Below are 12,200 nucleotides of genomic sequence, written 5' to 3'. Positions count from 1 at the left end.
ACAATCTCTACCTTAAGGTCTGAACGGTTAGTTATAAAATCACTGACCGCCTCAGGGGGTACTCACTGGATAGGCCCTCTATGACTAGCATGTAGGGTCGTAATTCCTTCGGAGTATGGGTAAAAAATTTATACCCACGTTCTGTCAAAATATTTTTGACATAATTAAACGCGCTTAGGCCTTTTACCTTTAGCGACAATACGGAAGGACGGACCAGAGTAATACTAAACTCACCTGATCTTAAGTGTTGGTTGAGAACGCCGGATAATTCTTGGACCCCAGCACCGAAAATTTTAAAAGCCGGCATGGTTTTGCTGGCCTGCTTCTCCATATTGTTCTTCTGAGCGGCAACAGGAACAGTCTTGTTAGCAGCTTCAGGAACCTCTTTCACCAGTTTCTTGGTAACCACCTGGGGGGTTGTTGAAGGTGGCAGCAACTTCTTCTCCTCTTGAACCTCTTTCAGCACATACTTCAATTTAGGTATGGCCCCCTTCGAGTTCTCCTTCTTCTTCTTCGCTTCTTTCGCTAGCGGCGCGATCTCCATTTCGTCGTCCGCCATACCGAGGTCTTCGGCTGCCTCGGTAGCCACTACGGTCATCCTACTGGGGGGAGGCTGCGTATCTGCAGCTGCGCGTTTGGCAAGCGCTTCATTGACAGCAGCCAGTTCTGCTGCCATGCACCCCTTTTCTTGTTCTAGTCGAACAATTCTTGCCTCTAGCTGTCGTACTAGGGCCTCCAACTTCATATTATCGTAGGCTGAAGTGCCTACGTTACAATGGCAGCGTTTTTTTCTGGGCTGCCTCTGTACATCCGATGAAATCGAATGCCCACCTTCACTGGTTGCACCATCAGATGCAGCTGGATCGCCTTTTTTGGGTATATTTGCCGTTGAAGACTTGGCAAATACACCCGCTAAGTCACTACTCATCCCCGGTAATGGGGACTGCTTTTCCGCCATTTTTAGATTTGGCGGGAAATCTCCTTGCTCTAGTGGGATGACGGGGTTGAAACTTCCCGTCAGCAACGTTGTTTTGATGATAACTGCTACTGCTGTGTCTTCTATTTCCACCATTGTGCTCTATGCAGCAAAAATCCAAATATGCTGCCTACTTGATTGGTCTTTTCGAAGATACTAACTTGTGCGCCATCCATGCTAAGCGTGTCACCATCATGCCTAAGGATATCCAATTGGCCAGACGTATTCGTGGAGAACGTGCTTAAATTCTTGACGTTTTAAATGCAACAATTTTACAACAAAACAATCGGTCCTTTTCAGGACCACAAATATTTTACAAAAAAGAGATATTTTTTTACTCAATCTACAATTTTTAGTATTTTTTTGAAATAAATAAAAAGAATTTAGGGCTTTGATTATTTTTGAAAATTTTTAAAATAAAGAAGTATTTTTTTGACGTTGGTTTTTTTCCTTGATTATTTTTCGTCACTTTATTTTTTTATTTTGTTTTGATCGAATATTTTATTATTTTTTTTAATTTTATTTGAATTTTTTGAATTATCCATTTTGATATTTTCCTTTAATTTGCAAAATTATTATCATTTTTGTACTCCCTCTTCGAAAAAAATTCTATGACTCATAAAAACAACCACCACATACATTTTTCTAACGGGATTTCTTTGTCCATTTTGTTTTATTTTATGCCCCTTCGATCATTTTTTTTTCTGTTGTGGACTATTCAATTTAGTGGGAAAAAATTCTCTGCCTTTAATTTATACGAATTATTTCATGTGAATTTTAAAAATTTCCAGCTAAATTTTTGCCCCTCCTATTTAATTTTTTTCAGGAATGATGTATGAAATATGTTTTATTCCTTTTCAGCAAAATTTTTAAATGTTTTAAAAGCATTTTAAGAGGGTTGTTTACGAATTTTCTCCGTATGGAATCACAAAATTATTTTTGTCCGATGTATTTAGAGAAATTGGTCATAATTTATTATTTTCAAAAATCGAAGAAGAAAATAATTGATTTGTTGAGAATTTTGATGTAAAATATAATTTAAAGTATTATAAAAAGAAATGCCAATAATATCTGCCCTCAAAGTTGATCGAAAAACAATTTTGTAAGACGCAATTAATTTCATGACATTTCCAAGTGTTCTAGGTGATATTTGCTTGTAAAGAGGAATTTCTTTTTGGGAATATTTTTTCATAAAATGAACAAAAATTTGACAAAATAACTTAGAAAATGGCTTCTAATACTATTTTTAATAAATTTTAAAACAAATTATGTTAAATTTCATAAAAAATATTGCAAAATGAAAATACATAACCGTTTGTCACTGAATGCCTGTACATTGGTAGTATGAAGTATTCTGGGTACAAAATCCCCGTAAATTATGACTTTTTGTGAATAATGTTATATTTTGATGTAAATATACAAATTCTGAAATGTTTTTTAAGAAATTTTTATAAAACTTATTAAGATTTGAGCTTTCAAATTTATTTCAAGAAAAACTTTTCTTCATTGAAATTATGCCAACAAGAGGATTTCTGCTGTCATAGACCACATAATAATTTCAATTTTTTCACATAGTAAAATATGAAATTTCATAGATATTTTTCTTTGATCGTAAAGTAAACATATCAGGCTACATTTTCAAAAAGAATTTTCAATTAAATTTTCATGAAAAATTCGATTTCTTTTAATTTTAGTTGGAAATTTGTGATTACATTGTTATAATCTGCCAAGTTAAACGTTTATAATTCACAAACGGCAAGTGATAATTACACTAAACTTTCTTTAAAACGTTCTTTAAAACATTTTGCCTTGATTATTTTTCGTCACTTTATTTTTTTATTTTATTTTGATCGAATATTTTATTTTTTTTTAATTTTATTTGAATTTTTTGAATTATCCATTTTGATATTTTCCTTTAATTTGCAAAATTATTATCATTTTTGTACTCCCTCTTCGAAAAAAATTCTATGACTCATAAAAACAACCACCACATACATTTTTCTAACGGGATTTCTTTGTCCATTTTGTTTTATTTTATGCCCCTTCGATCATTTTTTTTTCTGTTGTGGACTATTCAATTTAGAGGGAAAAAATTCTCTGCCTTTAATTTATACGAATTATTTCATGTGAATTTTAAAAATTTCCAGCTAAATTTTTGCCCCTCCTATTTAATTTTTTTCAGGAATGATGTATGAAATATGTTTTATTCCTTTTCAGCAAAATTTTTAAATGTTTTAAAAACATTTTAAGAGGGTTGTCTATGAATTTTCTCCGTATGGAATCACAAAATTATTTTTGTCCGATGTATTTAGAGAAATTGGTCATAATTTATTATTTTCAAAAATCGAAGAAGAAAATAATTGATTTGTTGAGAATTTTGATGTAAAATATAATTTAAAGTATTATAAAAAGAAATGCCAATAATATCTGCCCTCAAAGTTGATCGAAAAACAATTTTGTAAAACGCAATTAATTTCATGACATTTCCAAGTGTTCTAGGTGATATTTGCTTGTAAAGAGGAATTTCTTTTTGGGAATATTTTTTCATAAAATGAACAAAAATTTGACAAAATAACTTAGAAAATGGCTTCTAATACTATTTTTAATAAATTTTAAAACAAATTATGTTAAATTTCATAAAAAATATTGCAAAATGAAAATACATAACCGTTTGTCACTGAATGCCTGTACATTGGTAGTATGAAGTATTCTGGGTACAAAATCCCCGTAAATTATGACTTTTTGTGAATAATGTTATATTTTGATGTAAATATACAAATTCTGAAATGTTTTTTAAGAAATTTTTATAAAACTTATTAAGATTTGAGCTTTCAAATTTATTTCTAGAAAAACTTTTCTTCATTGAAATTATGCCAACAAGAGGATTTCTGCTGTCATAGACCACATAATAATTTCAATTTTTTCACATAGTAAAATATGAAATTTCATCGATATTTTTCTTTGATCCTAAAGTAAACATATCAGGCTACATTTTCAAAAAGAATTTTCAATTAAATTTTCATGAAAAATTCGATTTTTTTTAATTTTAGTTGGAAATTTGTGATTACATTGTTATAATCTGCCAAGTTAAACGTTTATAATTCACAAACGGCAAGTGATAATTACACCAAACTTTCTTTAAAACATAGCCTGAAATCTATACTTTAAAGTTATAAAACATTTTTAGTGAAAATTATCAAAGCTTGTTCAGGAAAATTTAATTTCTCCGAAAACTTTTGTAAAAAATTAAACACGCTTCCACACAATCTTTCGAAAAATTTACCAATTGACTACTATGCACATCTCATCTTTTCGATGTACCTACACTTTAGCTCGCCGCTAACAAAAATAATAGTATACATAAATTTGTGAGTGTATTTGTGTTAACAGTGAAATATAAACCAAACAGTGAATAACCATGTCTGACGCCGCCGTTGTTGAAGCCACCGCCTCCCCAGTTGCCGCTGTTGAGAAAAAGGCACCAAAAAAAGCCGCTGCCAAAGCAAAGAAGCCATCAGCTGCCCCTACCCACCCTCCAACCCAGCAAATGGTTGATGCCGCCATCAAGACCCTGAAGGAACGTGGAGGTTCATCATTGCCCGCCATCAAGAAATACTTGGCCAGCACCTACAAAGTAGATGCCCAAAAATTGGCCCCCTTCATCAAGAAGTACTTGAAAGGTGCCGTTGCCAGTGGAAAATTGATCCAGACTAAAGGTAAGGGTGCTTCTGGTTCATTCAAATTGTCTGCTTCGGCCTCCAAGGAACCCAAAGCCAAGACTGGTGAAAAGAAGAAGTAGGCCCCAGCCGCTGGTGACAAAAAGAAGAAGGCTGCCGCCCCTAAAAAGGCCGCTGGTGAGAAGAAGCAGCTGCCAAAAAACACTCTGCCGCCAAGAAGACCGCTGAAAAGAAGAAGGCCGACAAAACAAAGGCAAAGGCTGCCAAGAAAACCGGTACAGTTAAAGCTAAACCAGCAAAGGCCGCCGCCAAAGTATCTGCCACTAAACCAAAGGCACCCAAGGCAAAAACTGCAGCTGCTAAGCCCAAAAAGGCCGCAGCAGCAAAGAAGCCAGCTGCTAAGAAAGCCGCCGCAAAGAAGTAATTTTTCCCAGAAAGATTACTTTTTCCACAATATTTTCGATATTCGAAAACATACTATCAAACAGCCCTTTTCAGGGCTACAAATTAAATTAAAAAAGAGAAAAATATTTCCTTTCAACATTTATCGTATATACTTGTTACCTAAATAAATAAGTAAATTTGTACACGTGTTTAATTTTGGGAAAAAAATTACTTTCGCTAATTACTGTTCTTATTAGGTAATTTTATTGAGCCAATATAATGGTGGACGCCACTGGATTATTTTTTAACGCAGGTCATAAAAGATAATAAAATATTTAAAATTTTTCCTAATTACCCACAGGTCATAATTCTCGAAAATCCCCATAATTTGGTCATTTTTATAATTTCTACTTAATTTTAAAAATTTTGATATTTTCGTATTCTCTGTTTCATTTCACAAATTTCATCTAAAAATGACAGTTTGGCAAAATATTTACATTTTCCATCAATATATTTTTTCCTTTGAAAATTTCTGCCGCAGCCTTATATTTCGTTGCTTTGCCGTTGTGCTGTAACAAAATGCTCACACATACATGATGCCCATTCGATGTTGATCAACGAAAAAGTCTGTCTTAAGCTCTTGGAGTGAACAGACCGTCTTCGGACAAGTGCTAGTGTCGTGTAAAGTGAAAAATAAAAAGTGAAAAATAAAAGTGATAGTGAACTGAACTTGGAAGGGCTTTGTTTCAAACTTCTTCGTTTCAAACTTAGAAGAGATTTTTCCAAGTTTCAGTAAATCCCGTCGGCAAATTGAATTTGTGCCAGCCGTCGGGAAGTGTGTATAGTGACTCTCCTGCGGCAATCTTGGAAAGGATTGCCGCTGGTAGTAGCTCCCTTTGTGGAAGAAGCAGTCGGCCCCTGATGGAGGTGGCCGATGGTAATGCCGTACCGGGACCGTCGGTTGGTAGTGCAGTACCGCAAGTCGGTAATGCGGTACCAATGACCGGCGGTGTCGGTAATGCAGTACTGGCCGGTAGTGCAGTATCATATAGTAATGCAGTGTCGGCCGGTAATACAGTGTTTTTGCCCGCTCGAACTGTCGATAACACAGTTCGAGACGGTACTACCGACGATCTCACCGGCCGGAGGTTTCCAGCGGTCGGTAACGCAGTACCCCAACAACTGGTAACTGCAGTTCCCGCGGGCAAAGCCGTGCCCCTTGTTTGTGTCTCGGCTAGTAAAGAGGACACAACAGACGACACGACCACGGATAGCGCCGCTGTTGAAAAGCAGCGGAAGCGAAAGAAAAAACGTGGTTCGCAAGAGGGCGACTCGCCCTATGAATCGTTGAAGCTGGAGGCAAAAATCCGCCAGCTGGAAACCTCGTTATCTCTTCTTGCGAAGGATAACAAAACTTTGACGGCAGAGTTGGCTGTCGTCAAGGCGCGCCAAGAGGAGACGGCCAGTCAACTCAATACTGAGTTTCAGCGCGTCTCCAGCTGCAAGCGCATTATTGCAGCATATGAGAAGAAATTCTCAGTTAAGGCCGGTGAGATCCTGGAGAGCTCACCCACACAAAAAGATGATGCCTCAATGGAGGTCGACCTGCTCACGCCGCCAGTGAGGCAGTCTGCGTGCACACCGCCGGTGGCGCAGTTTCAGGTGGAAGCAAGCCGGGCTCCACTACAGGCAGTCAAGAAGCCCATCCTGCCTGGGAAGAAGGACGTCGTGGTCGCTGGAAAACCGACCAAAGCAGCACGGCGTAAGGTGAAAAAGGTCCAGATTATCAATGGACCCAACAACGGACCAGCAGCAGCAACATCAGCAGCAGCAACAACAGCAGCAGCAGCAACAACATCAGCAGCAGCAGCAGCAGTAGTAGCTAAGCCGAAAATGGATGCTACTCCCGGAAAAAATGGTAAGTCGATACCACCCTTGTCGACAGTTGACATTAACGTAAAGGGGGTGACTGACGATTTAATAAAATTGCTCGGACACGACAAATTTACAGTAAAATTAGTCAATCGCAAGGTTAGTGCTTTTCACCTTACCTCATTGGAAGACCATGAGAAGGTGAAAGAATTTTTTGTTAAAGAGGGTATACATTTTTATACCCATGCTCCAAAAGGCCAAACCCCGTACTCCGTAGTTATGGAGGGCCTATCGTACACCTACGACACTACACATGTCGAGGCTGGGCTCAAAGCTTTGAACCTAAACCTCGACATTAAACGTGTCACAAAGCTGGGGGGAAACAAATTTCTGATTCACTTGGGCAAAGGATCGGATATTAACGGCCTATACAAAGTACGCCGTGTCCTCACAGGCAATGTCCTTTTCCGAAAGGACAAGAAAAAAGGGCTCACGCAATGCCACAATTGCCAAAGACACTATCATGTGTCGGTAAATTGTGGCATGCCATATTGTTGCGTTAAATGCGCAGGTGACCATGGCCCAGGGAAATGCAAAATTCCCAAGGGCGTTAATAAGCCTACAATGATACCTGTAACTGACCCAGTTACAGGTAAGGTTACTATGCGGCCAGATTACGTATTCAAATGCGTAAACTGCAACCGTACTGGACGCGCCGCGAATGCTCGCGACTGTCCAACTCGCCTCAAACTTTTAGCTAAAGCAGCTGAAAGTAAGGCCAAAAAAACTGCGAAGTTTACACCAAAGGCTAGCTTCCCTCTAAATAGTGGAAAGATACAGCCTGGTGTGTCGTTTGCTTCTGCAACAACGACCAAAACTCCATCTGCGCCCAAAGCTACATCTCTGGGCCAACAACAACCCAAAGCTAATATGACTTTGGGCCAGCAACAACCCAAAGCTAACATAATTTTGGGCCAACAACAATCCTTAGGGCAAGTTGTTAGTGGGTTCACTCTTTTTGATGAACTCTGCAATGAAATCTTTGGAAAAGATTTCCTGACTTCGGTCATGCAGGTTCGTCAATTTTCTGAGGAACTCAAGAGTAAGGACAAAGCGAGTCAGGCGAAAGCCATGGTCTCGTTAGTAGGTATGTTAGGTATAAATGGTTAGGTCATCTACATTTATATTTGCCAACGTCAACTCCGTAATATCCGGTTATTCCTCGATGAGCATCGTCCGGAGGTCATGATGTTGGCTGAACATAAACTATCTCAAAACCACAGATTTGAGATAGGCGGGTATGTTAGTTACCTACAATATAGGTCAGAACTCAGAGGAGGGGGTACCGCTATATTAGTAAGGGAAAACATAAAAAGTGAAAAAGTACCACTTGATTTGGGACCCATCGAGTGTACTTGTATTAGGATCTTTAGGGCCGGCGGGTCACCACTGTACGCAGTGGCTATGTACTGCAAGCCATCTGAAAGATTTGATATTAATAGCTTAGAACCTCTTAGGGACATAGCTAGATCGGGGGAAGTAATAATAGGGGCAGACCTTAATGCTAGACATACTAGCTGGGGGAATGTTTCAACTTGTACTAGAGGGAAGATAGTTTTAGATTTTCTAACTAGCTGTCCTGATCTAAATGTTATACCCACAGATGGGCCAACCAGAGTCTCTCCAGGTTCACAAACCTTCATTGACATCTGTTTGGCTTCATCTGGTATACATATAGACGATAATGGTGGGCGAGGAATTACAACTGTTGATTGTAATTCTGACCATAGGGCCCTGAAAATGACGGTTTACGGGAACGAACCGGAACGTAGACAAAGACGGACTTTCTTTGATTATAGAAGAATGGACAGAAAACAATTTAACAGGATTTTGGCAGAAGAGCTTCCCAACTGCCAACTTCCCATAGATCGGAATGTTACTCATTCGGAAATCGATGCCTGCATCGATGCCACGAGCGAGGTTTTCCGAAACGCCATGGAGTCCAGCATTCCTAGAATTTATTCTGGGAATAGAGGACCCCGTAGACTTTCGCCTGAAATATTAGACCTAATCAGGCAAAAGAAAGTTCTACGGAGAAGATTACATCGTACAAGAAACCCTGAAAGGTATTCAACTCTCAGGGCGGAAATTCGCAACGCCGATAGAATTATCCAAGGCGCGATTGCGGAATACGAGTCAGCTCAATGGATACGATACCTCAGCGAAATCCAGGTGAACGATCGTATGTACGGTAGGGTTAAGGCTGCAGCGAGTATTAGTCGCTATGCCAAAATCCCAGATCTAATCGGTAACGATGGGGTTACGGCAGTCGTGTCTAGCCAAAAGGCTGACATGTTAGCGGACGTTGTCCAAGGACACTCCGATGCTGACGATACTTCTTCTTTCAGTAATACTGTTAGAAATGAAGTATCGATGTATAATGATACGTCCCCTTTGGTGACATTTGCAGATCACCTAACTGCAGATGGATCCACAATAAGTGAGGACAATATATGGCGACAACATAAATTCCTCAAAGCACCAAATATTGGGGCAGGGTTAAGAAGAAGATCTAATCGCAAATCCGCGGAGGAGGACCGATAGCGCTGCTTGGAAACATATTTCGATTATCTTTAACCATTGCATAAATTTGGGCTATTTTCCGGTTTCATGGAAAAGGGCGATAACAATACCCATCCTGAAACCTGGTAAGGACCCAACACATTGCAATAACTATAGACCAATTAGCTTACTCTCAGCTTTTGGGAAGCTTTTTGAACATTTTATACTTTCAGAGATTAAAGAAATCCTGGAAGATAAAGAAATTATACCTGACAGCCAATTTGGCTTCAGGAGAGGCCACTCAACATCACAAGCCCTCATGGTCTTAGGGGCCTTTGTGACTAAGGCACTAAATAACCGGCAGATCACAATCGCGGTTAGTTTAGATTTTGCTAAAGCATTTGATAATGTTTGGCAAAATGCCATCATATATAAAATGAGAAGGCTAGGCTTCGATTTTAATATATGTAGACTAGTGACTAGCTTCCTAGCTAATCGTAGTTTCCGTGTTAAAGTTGATGAGGACCTTTCTTCAGAAAGGGCAGTAAATGCTGGGGTACCACAAGGATCTCTCCTTGGCCCTGTCATTTTCAACATTTTTACTAGTGATGTACCACATGCGCCCGAAGGGCATTTGCTCCTGGAATATGCAGATGATATCTTCATCGCTGCGGCCGGAGCACATGCGGGGAACACTAACGCGCGTTTAAATGCATATTTGGACCAACTTTCCGAATATTTCCATACTTGGAAAATGCACTTAAACGTAGACAAGTGTGAAGCGATTACCTTCAAGGGCAAGAAAAAATACTTATACCGCAGCGCCAGGCAGTATAAGCCAAATCTTGTGATTGGAGGGCAACAAATCCGCAATTCGGACCAGATCAAATATCTGGGCGTTATCTTACAGAGCAATTTCGAGTTTGTAAGGCACATTGACTACACACTCAGAAATTCAAGAATGTATATTGGGCCTACCAGCGCGCCATAAGTGCGACTGGAGGGCTGACTGTTAAGATTAGATTACTTATCTACAAACAGATAATAAGGCCACTCATTGCTTATGCCTTTCCTATTTGGTTTGGAATATCTTCCAGCCAAATGGAAAGACTCCGCGTTTGGGAAAGGCGAATTTTAAGGTCCTGTTTAGGCTTACGGCGAACCCAGGGTGAAGATGGAACCTGGCGTTTACCTCCCAACAGGATAATTTACGAATCAATCGACTTTAGCCGTATAGATAAATTCCTTATGGCTAGCGCTCTAAAGTGCCTAGACAGAGCCGCATCAGTCGATAACAGGTTAGTAAGAGAAAGCCTTGAACATGAAACAGACATGGACAGGCTAGCTCGGGCCAATTATAGGCCACCGAGCAGTTTACTAATGATGAACGAAGAGGGTCTTCTCTACAGAGAAGACCATCTCCTCTTCTATCATCGTAGGTTTGGGACGCTCGCGTTAGAAAACCCCGTCTATAAGGTATCGCAGTAGCCGGTGTAGCATCCACTTGTACATATTGTAAATAGTAGATTAGTTATTAGATTAAGTAGTTATAAGTAGATTTAACTGTAGATAATAAGTATATTTAAGTATAGATGTAACTAGATTTAAGAATATTAAAAAATTAAAATGTTAGGGACTCCAGTTTTTTAACATCTTTTTTAGGAGTACAATTTAATTATAATCATAATTATAAGTTTATAGATATAAAAGTATATAGATTGGTATCAGCACCGCTGATACCAGAAAACTGTAGTAATTAGTTAAACTTAGAAAAATAAGAAATTATGCTAAGTAGATATAAGAAATATTGTTAGATCATAAGATATCTTCCATATTGTTTAATGAATTGATGTAAATAAAATGAAATGAATGTTGATCAACGACGGCAAGGCAAATCACCACTAACACACGCACACATATACGACGACGATGGCTGTTATAGCATATCGCACAAGCAAGCATAGAACCCAAGCAAAAATGCAAAGGCTAAACAATATTTTCGATATTCGAAGACATACTATCTAACAGCCCTTTTCAGGGCTACAAATTAAATTAAAAAAGAGAAAAATATTTATTTTCAACAGTTATCGTATATATTTGTTACCTAAATAAATAAGTAAATTTGTACACGTGTTTAATTTTGGGAAAAAATTTACTTTCGCTAATTACTGTTCTTATTAGGTAATTTTATTGAGCCAATATTATGGTGGACGCCACTGGATTATTTTTTAACCCAGGTCATAAAAAAATAATAAAATGTTTAAAATTTTTCCTAATTACCCACAGGTCATAATTCTCGAAAATCCCCATATTTTGGTCATTTTTATAATTTCTACTTAATTTTAAAAATTTTGATATTTTCGTATTCTCTGTTTAATTTCACAAATTTCATCAAAAAATGACATTTTGGCAAAATATTTACATTTTCCATCAATTCATTTTTTCCTTTGAAAATTTCGTTGCTTTGCCGTTGTGCTGTATCAAAATTCTCACACATACATGATGCCCATTCGATGTTGATCAACGACGGCAAGGCAAATCACCACTAACACACGCACACATATACGACGACGATGGCTGTTATAGCATATCGCACAAGCAAGCAAAGGCACATATGCGAGTTAGCTAAATGCATGGAAAAATCATTGTATAGAGAAAAATATATTTCCTATGGAATTTTATTCGTTTATTACTAAATAATGATAAATTGTAGCTTCAACAAAATGTGA

At 38.1% G+C, this 12,200-nt stretch overlaps 1 pseudogene; it reads left to right on the top strand.

The window, feature by feature from the left end:
- The first annotated feature begins 4,335 nt into the window (after positions 1 to 4,335).
- LOC131805023 (histone H1-like) lies at positions 4,336 to 5,092 on the top strand (annotated as a pseudogene).
- The last annotated feature ends 7,108 nt before the right edge of the window (positions 5,093 to 12,200 follow it).

Source organism: Musca domestica, unplaced genomic scaffold (assembly GCF_030504385.1).
Source record: "Musca domestica strain aabys unplaced genomic scaffold, Musca_domestica.polishedcontigs.V.1.1 5, whole genome shotgun sequence".
Classification (NCBI taxonomy): Eukaryota; Metazoa; Arthropoda; class Insecta; order Diptera; family Muscidae; genus Musca; species Musca domestica.
This window is presented reverse-complemented; position numbering and strand designations above follow the sequence as displayed.